General features: G+C 46.3%; 1 protein-coding gene and 1 long non-coding RNA gene across 7 annotated transcripts in view; one reads left to right on the top strand and one right to left on the bottom strand.

Annotated features, from left to right (window-relative positions):
* LOC123765824 (uncharacterized) overlaps positions 1-21382 on the top strand; it is a 32791-nt gene extending 11409 nt beyond the window's left edge. The window contains exon 3 of the long non-coding RNA XR_006773769.2: positions 21220-21382. This is a non-coding gene — a long non-coding RNA (uncharacterized lncRNA). The remainder of the gene's footprint in view (positions 1-21219) is intronic.
* RhoGAP100F (Rho GTPase activating protein at 100F) overlaps positions 1-22320 on the bottom strand; it is a 424062-nt gene that overhangs the window by 38437 nt on the left and 363305 nt on the right. The gene's annotated exons all lie outside the window — the stretch shown is intronic.

Raw genomic sequence — 22320 nt, 5'->3', positions numbered from 1 at the left:
ACCCTATGCTTGCCTGGGGGATCCCGTGCTTGCCTGGGCGATGCCGTGCTTGCCTGGGGGACCCCGTGCTTGCATGTGGGACCCCGTGCTTGCCTGGGGGACCCTATGCTTGCATGTGGGACCCCGTGCTTGCCTGGGGGACCCTATGCTTGCCTGGGGGATCCCGTGCTTGCCTGGGCGATGCCGTGCTTGCCTGGGGGACCCCATGCTTTGTGTGTGTGTGTGTGGGGGTAGAGTGCGTGAGGTACCCAGACCACCTCTCCTCTCACTTCTACACCATACCTGCACAGGGCACACGCTAACCCTCCCTCCCACTGCGCTACACTTGTTCACTTCACACACGTGTTTCCCCCCCCCCCCCCTGCACTATACTTACATATGACACACTGTATTCCCAGCACCATATTTGCAAAGTGCACTACACTACACGTCCTGCACTATACTGGTACAGTATACGTACACTAAGACGAGTTGTCGTACAGTTTGTTCCCGCCAAACACACACCGAAACTACAACGTTGCTACAACGTTCGAAGAAATTTTACCACCACCTAACCAGTTATTACAACCAATATAGCACGTTGTAACAACGTTCTAATACGTCATAAACACGTTAAGCCAAGATGTAACAACTTTATTACAAGTTGTAACAAGCGGAAAATAGGGACAGTTTCGGTTTGTGTTTCCAGGGTTGTTTCGTGATAGTCTAGTGAAGTGACCCCTCTAAGAGTGTTTTTTTTTCACAGCTGACGGCCTAGCGCTTTCTCCCGAGCGTTCCAAACGTCATTAAACTGTTGTACTAAATTGCTCGAACCTCACCTAACCGAGGACCCACGAACAGAAAACGGGACTACACGTCTATTTCACGCCAGCCACTATGATGTTTAGCGCATCAGTTTTTTGGCCTTAGGTAAACTATACATCAAAATACGATATACTGTCAGAATGGGTTGGACAGATCTTATCTTGAGGTTATCTTGAGATGATTTCGGGGCTTTTTAGTTTCCCCCGGCCCGGTCCTCGACCAGGCCTCCACCCCCAGGAAGCATCCCGTGACAGCTGACTAACACCCAGGTACCTATTTTACTGCTAGGTAACAGATACTCCAGAGTGTGGACGAGTGGCCACACTCTGGATAATATTGGTCAATTCGTGGATAATCCTGGACGAGGAACACCATAGTATTTGAAGAGATGATCAGGCAGCCATTTTGACTGGTACGCCAAGGCAAGAATGTGGTCAGGCTCTTGGACGTCAACAACGACGTCAGAGAGGCAGCTACACAGTGCGTCAACACCCACCACTTTAATTAAAAGGAATCCGTAGAATCCTTTCCTGTGATGATGTGGATCAAGATAACTGTTTAGACCGTGTACGGGAGAGTGAGTAACATCGTAAGTTGTGGGTACCAGTAGTGTCGAGAATCCTAACTGCAACGTTGTGTACGAATCACCGAAATTCGGACAACCCCCACCCCTCCGCAACCCGTTCTCGCAAATTCGTAAAGTCAATATTGACTTATTAACTACGTGCATAGGTGATATACTAAACATAATAGATACCCTTAAAAAGATTCATAGAAAACACCGACCTTACCTAACCTTGTTAGTATCTTAAGATAAGCATCTTATTGCTTCGTAATTACAATTATTACTTAACCTATACCTATTATAGGTTAGGTAATAATTGTAATTACGAAGCAATAAGATGCTTATCTTAATATACTAAGTAGGTTAGGTAAGGTCGGTGTTTTCTATGAATCTTTTTAAGGGTATCTATTATGTTAAGTATGTCACCTATGCACATATTTAATAAGTCAATATTGACTTATTAAATTTGCGAGAACGGGTTGCCCTCCGACCGCCAGGCCTTTGTAAAGCCGCCATCTTGTGGATTCAACACCATTTCCACGCTTCATGTCAGCCGACCTGGCACGTTATCCACCGTCATGACTCCTGTCCTAGCCTAGCATGCGACTCTTCCTGCATGAAAGTTCTCGTTCAGTAAACATCGTTTTCTTTCATGTAATCGTTTTTGCCAAGCCTAGCCGAACTTAGTACGAATGTGTTTTTTTTGTAATTTTTGGGGAGAGATTTTAGGTATGAGGAACTTACAGGGAACAGGTTCTCACCGAGGTGGGACGTGGACAGTTTTAGAAGCCGAGGACAAGACGTTGTCATGGTAACGGACCAAGATGCCGACTGGGAACCAATCGGCACTATGCAAGGTCAAGCCGTCTTGCAAGGGCAATGGATTGGCTAAGATGAACTAACTGTTCACTCCGAAGATTCTGTACCTGTTGTTTGGCGCTCCACACCTATTGGGCAGATCTCGTCAGCGTTATGCCATGACAGAAAGGCTGAACCGTATGATTATGGCGATATCCAGCAGTGAGTGGGAGCCCAGGAGCTAGTCTCATAAGACTCTTTCGTCGGACTTTTTAGTGAAGTCATAGTTTAAATGGGACCAGCTGTTGCACGTTCCCCGATTGAAACACACGAGCCCCAGACCAAGCCTTGATCTTGTCTCCTTGGAGGACCCGTCTCCTATAGCGTTCTGAAAAAGCGGTGAGTTAAATGAACAAATCTACAAGAGCCGTGACGAGGATTCGAACCTGCGTCCGAGAGCATCCCAGACGCTGCCTTAATCGACTGAGCTACGACACGATAAAACGACGGTGGGAGTTCAACTGACGAAAGTCTGTAACCAGCAGTTTCACACTCTGTTGGTTTCTCGCCTTCACACTAAGGCCCTTAGTATTTCTCAAAGTCTTGGTTTGCCTCACAATGTTCAATTTAATAACAAAAATCCAAGAGCACAGTCACTAACTCTCAGAGTACAGAGAGGCCTAGGCCACAGAGGCCACGAAGATCGCTCTCACTGAGGACGTAACCCTGGGTTACTTGTTGATTGGTTGCTTCAAGCAACCTGCAACCAATCAACTTCCTTCTCATCCTGGTCTCCGGCACCTTTGTCTTTGTCTCCAGGCGCCAAAATCTTCTCAATCAGTGATGCTTGAGAAAATGTTCTCTGGGCATCCCTTTCAAAACTTAAAACTTGAATCTCTCCAAAGTGCTGCAAGTCACAGCCTTCCTAAAACAAAGAATTTTGTATTTTCTGGACCATGTACAAAACAAATACAAGGTTAGAAGACGACTCTTGAAGACAGGAAAGGTACTGCACGAGGCGGCAAGTGGAGCACAGCGTTAGTTCAGGGCAAAAGTGCTAGCCTAGCGACAGTGAGAATCATTACGGCAGACAGTCTAGTGAGGACTGGCCTATTTATGCAATAGGTTAAAGACAGTGTTGTTGTGCCAAGGTATTTGCAGGAATTTACATTGGACCACAAGAAGGTGGCGGCGTCCGTGAGTAAGGTCTATAGCCCAGGTAACGTATTAGTGACCTAAGGCTACTTACGCTTCATTAGCAGGTTATGGTCTGTGTGAGGGAAGTCCGCAGGATCCAGGAATCCAAGTGGTGTCAAAGAGTATGTCAACAATTAAGAGGACGTAAGAGATTTACCCGAGGCTAGAGATGTACCGAGCTCTCAAGAGGAAACACGCCGGAATTGCGGGATGAATGCCGGTCAAACATTAAGAATTCAAGGCAGTTTGTGGTACGATTGTCATTATGTACTCTCATGAAAAAGATCACATTACTTTGAGAAATAATTAAAGATGCGTCGAGTTCAGCTTGAGAAGCGGGTTCTAACTATCTCACAAGCTTTGGGTATAGACTAAACTTGTTACAACAACACGGAGCCATCTTTGAGGAAATATTTGCCCAGAACGTTAAAAGTTCATATTTTTATGGCTTTAGTGTTCAAGCCATTGTACATATTATATATTTAATAATTTAAGACAAGACTAAAGGGTGGATATTGGTGGATGGTGCAATGAAGGGGTAAGAATTACTTTGTAGTAGAGAAATATTGACAGTTGAAATTGGCATTAGGATACACTAACATTTATTTCTATTTTGGTAAGTTTCTTGTGCTGTTATATATTTTTTGCTCGTATAATATACATGCCTTAAGGTACCAAATTGGAATCGTAATGGCCAGAGAGAAACTGTGTGAATTTGAGTTGTACAAAGACTTTTATGATTTTCATGTAATAGTTGACGAAACGAGGCTCCAGTCACCAGACTAGCAAAGACTATTTTATTTGTGTAAACCATGATCTATTGATGCTACTGACCATTTGATTTTTCAGATTACAATGTATCGAGATTATCCTTCAGCAAATTGTTGTTAACTTTCCTTTAAGAATGATTTGCTCTTGCCTTAGTGTCTCTGGGTAGTGATCTGAAGGTCTGGCATTCCCAGAAGAATCCAAGATTCCAACAAGTTCTTAATACATTATTGTGGGCAGTCATCTGACGACTTTTGGTGTGGAAGACGTCAAGAACCCGATTGCTCGTAGCCTGCAGGTAGGTCTAAGTACCTGACGGGGGCCAGTAGGGCTAAATCATTCCCACATCCTGTCAGACTATGCCTCAAACACATGGAATTACTGGTACTGTGGAAACTGACGTGTCTACACGACTTCAGTGAGTCGAGTTGGCACTCAAGGCGATTGCAAATCGATGTCTAGAGAGCGTCTTGAGTGACACCTTTCCAAGTGACACTATGTGCGGTGTGAAGGTATCCTTCAGGGCCACACCACCTGCGGTGGCTGAAAAAAAAAATGAGCATTGAGGATTGTAAACGAACCTGGTAAGTATAGTACTTTACTCTGTTTCAACCTTCGTGATTCCAAGTTTAATTATAACTGGATGAGGTTCTGGGAGTTCCTGTACTCCCAAACCTCGCGAGATTTACCTCTCGGGAAGTAAATCTCTGGAGATTACCCAGTGGTGCTCTTCCAGCGAAACACCTGCATCTCGCGGGGGATTAGAAGAACGATCACAGGTAGAAGCGACTCGCTTGATTGGAGGTGTGCGCTATACCTGACTTCAGTTGTCACACGTAATTCCATATACCACACACATAGATTGCCAATTCTTCTATGTAGATGTTCAATTAGCATCGCTATTTATCGATTGATATCGCATGACACAAGCATCTAATTAGAGCTCCATGCATGTCCCTTGCAATTGCTGCAATGATTAGGAAGCAATATTTAGTAACTGGGTGATCATTTGCAGTGTTAAGTGAGGTAACGTACACCATTCAAGAGGTACTGTTGCATGCCTCTAGGTTCTGGTTAGATTTATATGACCCTACTTGAAAAAACTTCGAATGTATTAGTGTTAAGTTTACCGAACAAACTTGTTAACCACTCGACACTTTAGATACTGGAAGACCAGTAGGGGGGTACGCAGCCTCGCTTGCAAGTCCGTGGTCGAACACAAGGCTAATTCTAATATTAAGGTCACTAATTCTAGTATTATTAAGATCACTAATTCGAGTATTATTAAGGTAAGTATTATTAAGGCTGTCACTGGGTGGATGATCAGAGTACCCCCAAGATTGGTTAGTGTGCTGGCACAGGCTTTCAGTTCTCGGCTGCAACTTGGGATCGACAAGCCAGATACTAGCAGCCTGAACAAGCTGTGGGACACGTGTGTGCAACAAGAACTCTACTACTCACTCCAATACCTAGGAGGGTCAACAGTGAGTCGAGGCTTCCGTAGAGGTACTGGGGTCTCTCTCTGGCACTGGTGCCAAGACGTGAATGTTTCACGGTACACTCCCTGCACCATGATTGCACAGTATACCCTCTGAACTTTATTTCCAAAGTACACCTGCATGCTAGACTCCTTGGGCTATATATTACACAGTACACTCCACCACCACACCCCCTGGCATTAATATTACCATACATATTCCATTATAACACTACTCTCCCTTCTGTGAGAGCCATACTGAACCACATCCAGCATGAAGGCCTATCGGGGTATATTTGGGTTAGGATGTATAACATGTTTACTTAGCACATATTTCTATTTCAGTGTAAAATTGTAGTTAAATAAATAATGTCAGCATTACTTTACTAGAATAAAATTAAAGAATGAGTATAAGGCCTTCTAGTCTCCAATATTTGTAGTACCCATAGCTTACTATAGATGGTAGTACCCATAGCTTACTATAGACAGTAGTACCCATAGCTTACTACTATATTATATATAGTAGTAAGCTATGGGTACTATCATCCATAGTAACTATGTGTTCAACTACTCTGGGATGAGAAGTTGGTATAATAGAGCACCGGGTCTACAGGATAGACTAAAATAGAGCGAAAAAACAGGGATATCTGGAGCTGGATATTTATTATTTCGCAATTACCAGTACCGAGTAAAGGTTTAATGAAAAGTAATCTGTATTCTGTTATGTGGAGTCCGTGATACATGGACCGTGTCATCAGAGGCTGATTAATCCAGGCTACCCCTCAAGCTTCTGACGACAGAACAGAAGACTCATTGAACAACAACGTAGAAAAGGTTCCTTATATTCTGGGAGGTGGTAGAAATAGCCTAAGCTACTCTCTCCCTTTGAGATGTATTTATTTTTCTTGCCTCAATAAAACATACTTGAACTTGGTTCCTTATATATCAGTTTTTTTTTTGTACAATGTGATTATTGCATGTTTCCTCATGATGAAACACAGGTAAGGTCAAACTGACCACAAACAGAATGTGGATACAGTACCTGAATATACAGTACCATATTCTACTGTATTCTACAGAATACAGTAGAATATGGAAATCGCTATTTAAATTGTGATATTTTGGATTTTTTTCCTCCAATTTCTCTTGTTAATTGTGTGGTAGTTTTGTGATCTCAATACTGTGATAGTTTAATAATTAATAATTTCAAAAGTATGATTCGAAAAGACAACTTTGTGGTCAGAGGCGTGTAACGTCATTCACAGGGCCCGAGTGATGCTTGTCTCAGCATGAACCGAGATTGCTAACCCATCTTAAAGGTTATCTTAAGATGATTTCGGGGCTTAGCGTCCCCGCGGCTCGATCCTCGACCAGGCCTCCTTTTTTATTACACACCCCCAGGAAGGAGCCCGTGGCAGCTGTAATTCCCAGGTACCTATTTACTGCTAGGTGAACAGGGCATCAGGGTGAAAGAAACTCTGCCCATTTGTTTCCGCCTCCACCGGGGATCGAACCTAGAACCTTAGGTTCTAGATTCGATCTACAGGCTAGGTTATAACTGGGACTTCGAATCCCAAGCGCTGTCCACTCAGCTTTCAGACCCTATGCCAATAGTTTTAATATTGATGTACTCATGTTGCTCGACTCTCATATTTAAGTTAACGTTGCACAACATTAGGGAGGCCGCATGCAGCTGTGTGAAGGCACTATGAGGGAGGCCGCATGCAGCTGTGTGAAGGCACTATGAGGGAGGCCGCATGCAGCTGTGTGAAGGCACTATGAGGGAGGCCGCATGCAGCTGTGTGAAGGCACTATGCAATGTGCAACTGTCCATCGGAAGTGTCGTCCTGTACCTAACGCTCTGCCCTAATCATAACTGTTGCACGGGTCATGTTTTTGTCATTACTGTGTACAGAACAGAAGAATAAAATCGGAAATCTGAGAACGTAATATATTGAATGACGAGAAAACAGAAACAAACCCCTCCCCCCCGTCAATGTAGCCTTACTAATATTGGCGAAACTAATTCAGGGGGGGGGGGGTAGCCTAGGAACACTTCAAGCCTACCAAACACTTTTCAGCTCTTCATTAGGTTAGCTTAGGCTACTTTCCTTCTCTCTTTAAAGTTTCAATGCTTCTGGATTCCGATTTCTAGTATCATCAAGTTCGCTTTTGTACTAAATTGTTTAGTTATAAAATGAACTCTTGATACGCATCGCGAACCTCTTAGAATGTCCAGATTTTCGGGATGATCGGAAACTTTGTTTTCCCAATTGTTTCTTAAGAGTCGTTCGTTTCTCTAAACAATCCTCAGTAAATAAGCCTCCTTTAACATCTCTTATGTCCTCCTGCTCTCGTACTGGCATCCTGAATAATATTCAAAACCTCGAATATTCTGTAGCTCAGCGCTGTATATCTGCTCTGACCCCGCATTTCCTCTTGATAATTCATTCCTTCTCAATATGTACATACAGGAACTTCACAAACGTAAACTTGGGTTAGGCAGGGAGGGCCCGGCCTCCCTCCACGATGTCCCAATCTCACAGAAACCCATATATTGACGCCTTAAGGAAACCCCCTCGCAGATCGCCATTTCTTTATAAAGCTGTGTTGTGGGTACGGGAACGGTCACATACACACGGTCTAGATGAGGGAGGCGGGAAGTCTTTCGAAAACCACATTGTACTTAGCGAAGATTGTATAAGGCCGCTCACTGTATTATGAGCAATAAACATTGCATCATGCTGTGAATACATTCAGATGTGTCAAAAACAAATTTATCGATCAAGTTTCATTAAATGGTTTTTGAAGGCCACGTTGAGTACTATAAAAGGCCGCAGGTTCGCCACCATTGTAATAGATTTTATGAAGCTGGCACTAAACCCTGGGTCTATTGCGTCAGCCTGGCTGGCACTAAACCCTGGGTCTATTGCGTCAGCCTGGCTGGCACTAAACCCTGGGTCTATTGCGTCAGCCTGGCTGGCACTAAACCCTGGGTCTATTGCGTCAGCCTGGCTGGCACTAAACCCTGGGTCCGGTGCGGTCAGCCTGGCTGACGTCTGGCGAGGCCGTATACGACTGCCAAACTCGCTGGTCAAGTTGAAAAAATAATAAAAATAAGTATGATTTTTTTTTTTTATGAATTGGTATTTGATAACATTATAGAAATGTCCTTAACTTTGCTTGATATAGTTTGAACATCTTATTCTATATTTCACATAAGTGCATGTACCCGCTTAAGGTGTACTCTTATTATGAACTACCTTACCTTGAGGTTACCTTGAGGTGCTTCCGGGGCTTAGCGTCCCCGCGGCCCGGTCGTCGACCAGGCCTCCTGGCTGCCGGACTGATCAACCAGGCTGTTGGACGCGGCTGCTGGCAGCCTGACGTACGAGTCACAGCCTGGTACTATGTTAAGAACTCGGTTAAATATGCCGGTTGGCCCGGCATTTATTGCCCTTCAGAGTTGGATAAGGTTACAGTAAGTCTACCATCAAACCAAAGAAATATTGTCGATCATCAACTAACGATTGTAAAAATCCATTTGAAATATTATCCATTATTATAAAGCAGACGTTAAAAAAATCACATTAATAACCCATTATGCAATATCGTCCATAAGATCTATGTAAAAGTTTGCAACTGTATGTAAAACCAGCACTATATAAAGTACCTACGGGCTCACCATAGCCCGTGCTACTTAGAACTGCTTGTTCCAAGTAGCGAATCTTTAACAACAGCGCTACATAAGAGGGTCAGAGCTATTTTCTTGTGCCAAGTTCAGGTTCTTTTATTATTATATATGTTAACCATAACAGCTCTCGTGTAACTGGGATATCGAGATTCCCCTTCTCTATTTCCATTGTACATGTTTACTCTCTTGTAAATAGGTGCATCAAATGAAAGGAAAGATGTTCATTTCAGATGTGAGCCAACGACGTAGACCTACAGGACCCAACTCTTATAAATCCCATTCATGGGGAAAGTAAAATATAAATGTAGGCTATGTACCGGATCACTATGTCACCAGCCTACACCCGTGTAGACTGTAGGCTATGTACCGGATCACTATGTCACCAGCCTACACCCGTGTAGACTGTAGGCTATGTACCGGATCACTATGTCACCAGCCTACACCCGTGTAGACTGTAGGCTATGTACCGGATCACTATGTCACCAGCCTACACCCGTGTAGACTGTAGGCTATGTACCGGATCACTATGTCACCAGCCTACACCCGTGTAGACTGTAGGCTATGTACCGGATCACTATGTCACCAGCCTACACCCGTGTAGACTGTAGGCTATGTACCGGATCACTATGTCACCAGCCTACACCCGTGTAGACTGTAGGCTATGTACCGGATCACTATGTCTCCAGCCTACACCCGTGTAGACTGTAGGCTATGTACCGGATCACTATGTCACCAGCCTACACCCGTGTAGACTGTAGGCTATGTACCGGATCACTATGTCACCAGCCTACACCCGTGTAGACTGTAGGCTATGTACCGGATCACTATGTCTCCAGCCTACACCCGTGTAGACTGTAGGCTATGTACCGGATCACTATGTCACCAGCCTACACCCGTGTAGACTGTAGGCTATGTACCGGATCACTATGTCACCAGCCTACACCCGTGTAGACTGTAGGCTATGTACCGGATCACTATGTCACCAGCCTACACCCGTGTAGACTGTAGGCTATGTACCGGATCACTATGTCACCAGCCTACACCCGTGTAGACTGTAGGCTATGTACCGGATCACTATGTCACCAGCCTACACCCGTGTAGACTGTAGGCTATGTACCGGATCACTATGTCACCAGCCTACACCCGTGTAGACTGTAGGCTATGTACCGGATCACTATGTCACCAGCCTACACCCGTGTAGACTGTAGGCTATGTACCGGATCACTATGTCACCAGCCTACACCCGTGTAGACTGTAGGCTATGTACCGGATCACTATGTCACCAGCCTACACCCGTGTAGACTGTAGGGCTATGTACCGGATCACTATGTCACCCAGCCTACACCCGTGTAGACTGTAGGCTATGTACCGGATCACTATGTCACCAGCCTACACCCGTGTAGACTGTAGGCTAGTACCGGATCACTATGTCACCAGCCTACCAACCGTGTAGACTGTAGGCTATGTACCGGATCACTATGTCACCAGCCTACACCCGTGTAGACTGTAGGCTATGTACCGGATCACTATGTCACCAGCCTACAACCGTGTAGACTGTAGGCTATGTACCGGATCACTATGTCACCAGCCTACACCCGTGTAGACTGTAGGCTATGTACCGGATCACTATGTCACCAGCCTACACCCGTGTAGACTGTAGGCTATGTACCGGATCACTATGTCACCAGCCTACACCCGTGTAGACTGTAGGCTATGTACCGGATCACTATGTCACCAGCCTACACCCGTGTAGACTGTAGGCTATGTACCGGATCACTATGTCACCAGCCTACACCCGTGTAGACTGTAGGCTATGTACCGGATCACTATGTCACCAGCCTACACCCGTGTAGACTGTAGGCTATGTACCGGATCACTATGTCACCAGCCTACACCCGTGTAGACTGTAGGCTATGTACCGGATCACTATGTCACCAGCCTACACCCGTGTAGACTGTAGGCTATGTACCGGATCACTATGTCACCAGCCTACACCCGTGTAGACTGTAGGCTATGTACCGGATCACTATGTCACCAGCCTACACCCGTGTAGACTGTAGGCTATGTACCGGATCACTATGTCACCAGCCTACACCCGTGTAGACTGTAGGCTATGTACCGGATCACTATGTCACCAGCCTACACCCGTGTAGACTGTAGGCTATGTACCGGATCACTATGTCACCAGCCTACACCCGTGTAGACTGTAGGCTATGTACCGGATCACTATGTCACCAGCCTACACCCGTGTAGACTGTAGGCTATGTACCGGATCACTATGTCACCAGCCTACACCCGTGTAGACTGTAGGCTATGTACCGGATCACTATGTCACCAGCCTACACCCGTGTAGACTGTAGGCTATGTACCGGATCACTATGTCACCAGCCTACACCCGTGTAGACTGTAGGCTATGTACCGGATCACTATGTCACCAGCCTACACCCGTGTAGACTGTAGGCTATGTACCGGATCACTATGTCACCAGCCTACACCCGTGTAGACTGTAGGCTATGTACCGGATCACTATGTCACCAGCCTACACCCGTGTAGACTGTAGGCTATGTACCGGATCACTATGTCACCAGCCTACACCCGTGTAGACTGTAGGCTATGTACCGGATCACTATGTCACCAGCCTACACCCGTGTAGACTGTAGGCTATGTACCGGATCACTATGTCACCAGCCTACACCCGTGTAGACTGTAGGCTATGTACCGGATCACTATGTCACCAGCCTACACCCGTGTAGACTGTAGGCTATGTACCGGATCACTATGTCACCAGCCTACACCCGTGTAGACTGTAGGCTATGTACCGGATCACTATGTCACCAGCCTACACCCGTGTAGACTGTAGGCTATGTACCGGATCACTATGTCACCAGCCTACACCCGTGTAGACTGTAGGCTATGTACCGGATCACTATGTCACCAGCCTACACCCGTGTAGACTGTAGGCTATGTACCGGATCACTATGTCACCAGCCTACACCCGTGTAGACTGTAGGCTATGTACCGGATCACTATGTCACCAGCCTACACCCGTGTAGACTGTAGGCTATGTACCGGATCACTATGTCACCAGCCTACACCCGTGTAGACTGTAGGCTATGTACCGGATCACTATGTCACCAGCCTACACCCGTGTAGACTGTAGGCTATGTACCGGATCACTATGTCACCAGCCTACACCCGTGTAGACTGTAGGCTATGTACCGGATCACTATGTCACCAGCCTACACCCGTGTAGACTGTAGGCTATGTACCGGATCACTATGTCACCAGCCTACACCCGTGTAGACTGTAGGCTATGTACCGGATCACTATGTCACCAGCCTACACCCGTGTAGACTGTAGGCTATGTACCGGATCACTATGTCACCAGCCTACACCCGTGTAGACTGTAGGCTATGTACCGGATCACTATGTCACCAGCCTACACCCGTGTAGACTGTAGGCTATGTACCGGATCACTATGTCACCAGCCTACACCCGTGTAGACTGTAGGCTATGTACCGGATCACTATGTCACCAGCCTACACCCGTGTAGACTGTAGGCTATGTACCGGATCACTATGTCACCAGCCTACACCCGTGTAGACTGTAGGCTATGTACCGGATCACTATGTCACCAGCCTACACCCGTGTAGACTGTAGGCTATGTACCGGATCACTATGTCACCAGCCTACACCCGTGTAGACTGTAGGCTATGTACCGGATCACTATGTCACCAGCCTACACCCGTGTAGACTGTAGGCTATGTACCGGATCACTATGTCACCAGCCTACACCCGTGTAGACTGTAGGCTATGTACCGGATCACTATGTCACCAGCCTACACCCGTGTAGACTGTAGGCTATGTACCGGATCACTATGTCACCAGCCTACACCCGTGTAGACTGTAGGCTATGTACCGGATCACTATGTCACCAGCCTACACCCGTGTAGACTGTAGGCTATGTACCGGATCACTATGTCACCAGCCTACACCCGTGTAGACTGTAGGCTATGTACCGGATCACTATGTCACCAGCCTACACCCGTGTAGACTGTAGGCTATGTACCGGATCACTATGTCACCAGCCTACACCCGTGTAGACTGTAGGCTATGTACCGGATCACTATGTCACCAGCCTACACCCGTGTAGACTGTAGGCTATGTACCGGATCACTATGTCACCAGCCTACACCCGTGTAGACTGTAGGCTATGTACCGGATCACTATGTCACCAGCCTACACCCGTGTAGACTGTAGGCTATGTACCGGATCACTATGTCACCAGCCTACACCCGTGTAGACTGTAGGCTATGTACCGGATCACTATGTCACCAGCCTACACCCGTGTAGACTGTAGGCTATGTACCGGATCACTATGTCACCAGCCTACACCCGTGTAGACTGTAGGCTATGTACCGGATCACTATGTCACCAGCCTACACCCGTGTAGACTGTAGGCTATGTACCGGATCACTATGTCACCAGCCTACACCCGTGTAGACTGTAGGCTATGTACCGGATCACTATGTCACCAGCCTACACCCGTGTAGACTGTAGGCTATGTACCGGATCACTATGTCACCAGCCTACACCCGTGTAGACTGTAGGCTATGTACCGGATCACTATGTCACCAGCCTACACCCGTGTAGACTGTAGGCTATGTACCGGATCACTATGTCACCAGCCTACACCCGTGTAGACTGTAGGCTATGTACCGGATCACTATGTCACCAGCCTACACCCGTGTAGACTGTAGGCTATGTACCGGATCACTATGTCACCAGCCTACACCCGTGTAGACTGTAGGCTATGTACCGGATCACTATGTCACCAGCCTACACCCGTGTAGACTGTAGGCTATGTACCGGATCACTATGTCACCAGCCTACACCCGTGTAGACTGTAGGCTATGTACCGGATCACTATGTCCACCAGCCTACACCCGTGTAGACTGTAGGCTATGTACCGGATCACTATGTCTCCAGCCTACACCCGTGTAGACTGTAGGCTATGTACCGGGATCACTATGTCTCCAGCCTACACCCGTGTAGACTGTAGGCTATGTACCGGATCACTATGTCTCCAGCCTACACCCGTGTAGACTGTAGGCTATGTACCGGATCACTATGTCTCCAGCCTACACCCGTGTAGACTGTAGGCTATGTACCGGATCACTATGTCACCAGCCTACACCCGTGTAGACCTGTAGGCTATGTACCGGATCACTATGTCACCAGCCTACACCCGTGTAGACTGTAGGCTATGTACCGGATCACTATGTCACCAGCCTACACCCGTGTAGACTGTAGGCTATGTACCGGATCACTATGTCACCAGCCTACACCCGTGTAGACTGTAGGCTATGTACCGGATCACTATGTCACCCAGCCTACACCCGTGTAGACTGTAGGCTATGTACCGGATCACTATGTCACCAGCCTACACCCGTGTAGACTGTAGGCTATGTACCGGATCACTATGTCACCAGCCTACACCCGTGTAGACTGTAGGCTATGTACCGGATCACTATGTCTCCAGCCTACACCCGTGTAGACTGTAGGCTATGTACCGGATCACTGTCTCCAGCCTACACCCGTGTAGACTGTAGGCTATGTACCGGATCACTATGTCACCAGCCTACACCCGTGTAGACTGTAGGCTATGTACCGGATCACTATGTCTCCAGCCTACACCCGTGTAGACTGTAGGCTATGTACCGGATCACTATGTCCTCCAGCCTACACCCGTGTAGACTGTAGGCTATGTACCGGATCACTATGTCACCAGCCTACACCCGTGTAGACTGTAGGCTATGTACCGGATCACTATGTCACCAGCCTACACCCGTGTAGACTGTAGGCTATGTACCGGATCACTATGTCACCAGCCTACACCCGTGTAGACTGTAGGCTATGTACCGGATCACTATGTCTCCAGCCTACACCCGTGTAGACTGTAGGCTATGTACCGGATCACTATGTCACCAGCCTACACCCGTGTAGACTGTAGGCTATGTACCGGATCACTATGTCCACCAGCCTACACCCGTGTAGACTGTAGGCTATGTACCGGATCACTATGTCACCAGCCTACACCCGTGTAGACTGTAGGCTATGTACCGGATCACTATGTCACCAGCCTACACCCGTGTAGACTGTAGGCTATGTACCGGATCACTATGTCACCAGCCTACACCCGTGTAGACTGTAGGCTATGTACCGGATCACTATGTCCACCAGCCTACACCCGTGTAGACTGTAGGCTATGTACCGGATCACTATGTCACCAGCCTACACCCGTGTAGACTGTAGGCTATGTACCGGATCACTATGTCACCAGCCTACACCCGTGTAGACTGTAGGCTATGTACCGGATCACTATGTCACCAGCCTACACCCGTGTAGACTGTAGGCTATGTACCGGATCACTATGTCACCAGCCTACACCCGTGTAGACTGTAGGCTATGTACCGGATCACTATGTCACCAGCCTACACCCGTGTAGACTGTAGGCTATGTACCGGATCACTATGTCACCAGCCTACACCCGTGTAGACTGTAGGCTATGTACCGGATCACTATGTCACCAGCCTACACCCGTGTAGACTGTAGGCTATGTACCGGATCACTATGTCACCAGCCTACACCCGTGTAGACTGTAGGCTATGTACCGGATCACTATGTCACCAGCCTACACCCGTGTAGACTGTAGGCTATGTACCGGATCACTATGTCACCAGCCTACACCCGTGTAGACTGTAGGCTATGTACCGGATCACTATGTCACCAGCCTACACCCGTGTAGACTGTAGGCTATGTACCGGGATCCTATGTCACCAGCCTACACCCGTGTAGACTGTAGGCTATGTACCGGATCACTATGTCACCAGCCTACACCCGTGTAGACTGTAGGCTATGTACCGGATCACTATGTCACCAGCCTACACCCGTGTAGACTGTAGGCTATGTACCGGATCACTATGTCACCAGCCTACACCCGTGTAGACTGTAGGCTATGTACCGGATCACTATGTCACCAGCCTACACCCGTGTAGACTGTAGGCTATGTACCGGATCACTATGTCACCAGCCTACACCCGTGTAGACTGTAGGCTATGTACCGGATCACTATGTCACCAGCCTACACCCGTGTAGACTGTAGGCTATGTACCGGATCACTATGTCACCAGCCTACACCCGTGTAGACTGTAGGCTATGTACCGGATCACTATGTCACCAGCCTACACCCGTGTAGACTGTAGGCTATGTACCGGATCACTATGTCACCAGCCTACACCCGTGTAGACTGTAGGCTATGTACCGGATCACTATGTCACCAGCCTACACCCGTGTAGACTGTAGGCTATGTACCGGATCACTATGTCACCAGCCTACACCCGTGTAGACTGTAGGCTATGTACCGGATCACTATGTCACCAGCCTACACCCGTGTAGACTGTAGGCTATGTACCGGATCACTATGTCACCAGCCTACACCCGTGTAGACTGTAGGCTATGTACCGGATCACTATGTCACCAGCCTACACCCGTGTAGACTGTAGGCTATGTACCGGATCACTATGTCACCAGCCTACACCCGTGTAGACTGTAGGCTATGTACCGGATCACTATGTCACCAGCCTACACCCGTGTAGACTGTAGGCTATGTACCGGATCACTATGTCACCAGCCTACACCCGTGTAGACTGTAGGCTATGTACCGGATCACTATGTCACCAGCCTACACCCGTGTAGACTGTAGGCTATGTACCGGATCACTATGTCACCAGCCTACACCCGTGTAGACTGTAGGCTATGTACCGGATCACTATGTCACCAGCCTACACCCGTGTAGACTGTAGGCTATGTACCGGATCACTATGTCACCAGCCTACACCCGTGTAGACTGTAGGCTATGTACCGGATCACTATGTCACCAGCCTACACCCGTGTAGACTGTAGGCTATGTACCGGATCACTATGTCACCAGCCTACACCCGTGTAGACTGTAGGCTATGTACCGGATCACTATGTCACCAGCCTACACCCGTGTAGACTGTAGGCTATGTACCGGATCACTATGTCACCAGCCTACACCCGTGTAGACTGTAGGCTATGTACCGGATCACTATGTCACCAGCCTACACCCGTGTAGACTGTAGGCTATGTACCGGATCACTATGTCACCAGCCTACACCCGTGTAGACTGTAGGCTATGTACCGGATCACTATGTCACCAGCCTACACCCGTGTAGACTGTAGGCTATGTACCGGATCACTATGTCACCAGCCTACACCCGTGTAGACTGTAGGCTATGTACCGGATCACTATGTCACCAGCCTACACCCGTGTAGACTGTAGGCTATGTACCGGATCACTATGTCACCAGCCTACACCCGTGTAGACTGTAGGCTATGTACCGGATCACTATGTCACCAGCCTACACCCGTGTAGACTGTAGGCTATGTACCGGATCACTATGTCACCAGCCTACACCCGTGTAGACTGTAGGCTATGTACCGGATCACTATGTCACCAGCCTACACCCGTGTAGACTGTAGGCTATGTACCGGATCACTATGTCACCAGCCTACACCCGTGTAGACTGTAGGCTATGTACCGGATCACTATGTCCCAGCCTACACCCGTGTAGACTGTAGGCTATGTACCGGATCACTATGTCTCCAGCCTACACCCGTGTAGACTGTAGGCTATGTACCGGATCACTATGTCACCAGCCTACACCCGTGTAGACTGTAGGCTATGTACCGGATCACTATGTCTCCAGCCTACACCCGTGTAGACTGTAGGCTATGTACCGGATCACTATGTCTCCAGCCTACACCCGTGTAGACTGTAGGCTATGTACCGGATCACTATGTCTCCAGCCTACACCCGTGTAGACTGTAGGCTATGTACCGGATCACTATGTCTCCAGCCTACACCCGTGTAGACTGTAGGCTATGTACCGGATCACTATGTCACCAGCCTACACCCGTGTAGACTGTAGGCTATGTACCGGATCACTATGTCACCAGCCTACACCCGTGTAGACTGTAGGCTATGTACCGGATCACTATGTCACCAGCCTACACCCGTGTAGACTGTAGGCTATGTACCGGATCACTATGTCACCAGCCTACACCCGTGTAGACTGTAGGCTATGTACCGGATCACTATGTCACCAGCCTACACCCGTGTAGACTGTAGGCTTATGTACCGGATCACTATGTCACCAGCCTACACCCGTGTAGACTGTAGGCTATGTACCGGATCACTATGTCACCAGCCTACACCCGTGTAGACTGTAGGCTATGTACCGGATCACTATGTCACCAGCCTACACCCGTGTAGACTGTAGGCTATGTACCGGATCACTATGTCACCAGCCTACACCCGTGTAGACTGTAGGCTATGTACCGGATCACTATGTCACCAGCCTACACCCGTGTAGACTGTAGGCTATGTACCGGATCACTATGTCACCCAGCCTACACCCGTGTAGACTGTAGGCTATGTACCGGATCACTATGTCTCCAGCCTACACCCGTGTAGACTGTAGGCTATGTACCGGATCACTATGTCTCCAGCCTACACCCGTGTAGACTGTAGGCTATGTACCGGATCACTATGTCACCAGCCTACACCCGTGTAGACTGTAGGCTATGTACCGGATCACTATGTCACCAGCCTACACCCGTGTAGACTGTAGGCTATGTACCGGATCACTATGTCTCCAGCCTACACCCGTGTAGACTGTAGGCTATGTACCGGATCACTATGTCACCAGCCTACACCCGTGTAGACACGCAAATTATACTTAACTAACACAAATTATCATAAAACATTGCTCGTCGGTACATACAATATAGTCAATTTACATTTAAAATAATTACAATTTTAATACACTAGCGAAAACAAAAGTATAAATCACTTTGTCATTATAGTTCAACTTATCCCAAATAATAATTGTTTATAACTCGCATCAGTGTGATCAAACATATCATAGCAATAACCAGACTAACACTGAACCGACCTGTATCCCCTCTTCTGTCTATAACAGCGACTGCTCTTCCAGTGAACGCACACACAAAGCATGTTTATACATCAAAACACTATGCATGTGGCCTCCCGCCTCAGGGTAAAGTGATTACATCGTGACACGAACCTCACTCTCACACCACCTGGATACTTATTTAGATATTTGTGATGGTCTGAAAGCATGTTACGGTCTCAGTAATTGTCTACGTGGAAAAGTGGCAAGTGAACCTTTGTCCTTAACATAGCACATTCAAGTTACAACTTTATTGCATTGCATATCGACGGTTTAAAATAAAAAAAAACTATGGTAAACTCTTTGATACGGTTTGAAACCAACGTTTTCTTTATTAAATTCTAGGAGATGCTCAAATAGTTTGAATTTCGTATCTCACATAACTGAGAATAACAGTTTTAATAACCTAACCTAACCATGGATAGAGAATAGATAATAGCACCAAATATGTAATGGTTTTGAAGCGATTACCTCAAGGGGTACAAACCCCTCGAGGGCAGTTTGTGCCACCAATGAGGAGAGTAATTGGGAATATGTTCATTGTCATGGAGATCAGCAACTACTTGCAGAATTAGTTTCAATTATTGTAAATTACCCTTCTTTATTTTATTTATAAACACGAAGGTACATTAGGGGTTCTCTCAACCTGTCCTCTTAAAAAGAACGTCGCTTTTGGCCGTTTGTCCGTATGGCCGAATTTGGACGTAATTTGAAATTGAAAAAAATATGAAAATGAATTTGGGATTTTTTTTTTCAACAACAGTAAGTTAAGGGTCTTCTGATAGGTTAGGTGGGCAGGAAATTCTCATAAAGTTTCAAAACGTTATGAAAAACGTTAATTTAAAGTGTCCTCTTATAACCTCTGCGCGTACGCCGGACGACTCAAATAGAAAACGGAACAGAACGTCACTTTTGTGAGTCGATTTCATTTCAAATTACGTCCAAATTTGGCCATAGCGCGCATACGAGCCAAAAGTGACGTTATTTTTAAGAGGACGGGTTGTTCAGAGAGTACAGAGCAATGATGATGATTTTACATTCTCGTAAAGCCACTAGCGCGCATAGCGTTTCTTCGCTTGTTTCTGGTCTTATGAGAGTCCATACATCAGCCCCGTGTAGAGATAGCCTAAGCTATTCTATCCCTTTGAGATGTATTTTTTTTATTGTGTCAATAAACATACTTGAACTTGGCCCCACCCTTTCACGCATAATTTTTCCAGGAACTTTTATGATTGGTTGGGGGTTAAAAGTGCCAACCAATCACGCGAGACAGACAAACTTAGTATTTTTTAATAATTTGTATTTAACAACATTACTCAGATGGATAACAACTTTAAGAGACAATTCATAACCGTCTCTCTGGCCGTGCTCTACGCACCAATTGTTCAAACTAAAATATTTGTTAATATAGCGTTCGTTATTATCGTAATAGCGAAGCCGTACAGAGGTCAGTCATTGTTGTAATGTAACAATAGTCATTCACAACATTAGAAATTATTATTCACATCTGACGGGTTTATTGAAGTTACAAAACTGACAATAGTCCTTTATACATATATTATACTTAAAGCAATTATGCCAGTTTGTGCAGGCGATGAGTCACAATAACGTGGCTAAATTATGTTGACCAGACCACACACTGGAAGGTGAAGGGACGACGACGTTTCGGTCCGTCTTGGACCATTCTCGACTTGAGAATGGTCCAGGACGGACCGAAACGTCGTCGTCCCTTCACCTTCTAGTGTGTGGTCTGGTCAACATGCCAGTTTGAGTTGCTTACCCACGAATAGTGTTGTCTTTATCACCTCAACTACACATTAATGACAGGCCTGTTATGATGCAAATATTACCTTTCTAGGTGGGACTGGCGAGCACGGATGCGAGAGACATGCTCCTACGGTGGCAGGTGTGGCACTGGCCGGTCACCGCCCGCCTGTAAACACCTCAACTTTTCCTGCGCAGTGGACGTGCGCATTTCATGCCCTCCACTACTGTAATTGTTTTAGTAAACTGAAAACGCAGTGGGTACTGTTTTATTTCCTTAACTATTTATCAAAATATAGTGTTGATATATTGGCACGAAAATATATAAAAGAAATATATGTTTAATAACCTATGTATTATAAAATTACAATCCCTGAGACGCCATCTTGGATTCGCGTATTCTGGGGGCAGATTCACGAAGCAGTTACGCAAGTACTTACGAACGTGTACATCTTTCCTCAATCTTTGACGGCTTTGGTTACATTTATTAAACAGTTTACAAGCGTGAAAACTTGCCAATCAACTGTTGTTATTGTTATAAACAGCCTCCTGGTGCTTCGGAGCTCATTAATTGTTTAATAATTTTAAACAAAGCCGCCAAAGATTGAGAAAAGATGTACAGGTTCGTAAGTGCTTGCGTAACTGCTTCGTGAATCTGACCCCTGGCTGCTTGCAAGGCCGCCTTATCATTAGGCATTTCTTTCTCATCATAAAAATTATCTTGCTTTGTTTCGCTGTACTGTCACGAAGAAATGGCTTCCTGACAGCTATTTTGAGTTCTATTGAAGCCAAATCAGTTGCATGAACTGTGTCTTCGGAGGGATTTGGATCCGGGATAGCCCTAGGATCTGTTAATTGAGAAAGCTAATTGTGTGAAAATTTATAAATTTATTGAATGATTATATAGATAATATTAATCCTTAATTAATTATATTATCATTCTACTTTTGTAATGTTAAATGTGGTGGTTTGTTGTCACGGCTCTAATGCTAAGCTATACTTTATTTTTGTAATGAACTTAAAATCACCGAGAAATGTAGCTTCTAAATGTAGATATTAAGTATAGAGTTTATATATCTACAGATACTGCACGTTATCTTATTGTTATGGCTTGCTCTCAGGTAAATCATCTACGGTAATGTTGTGTAAACTAACCCGACTATAAATGTACAAACATATAGTACTGTACACATTT

The sequence above is a fragment of the Procambarus clarkii genome, chromosome 37 (assembly GCF_040958095.1).
Source record: "Procambarus clarkii isolate CNS0578487 chromosome 37, FALCON_Pclarkii_2.0, whole genome shotgun sequence".
Classification (NCBI taxonomy): Eukaryota; Metazoa; Arthropoda; class Malacostraca; order Decapoda; family Cambaridae; genus Procambarus; species Procambarus clarkii.
Note: the sequence above shows the minus strand (reverse complement) of the source record. Positions and strands in the feature narration are given on the sequence as shown.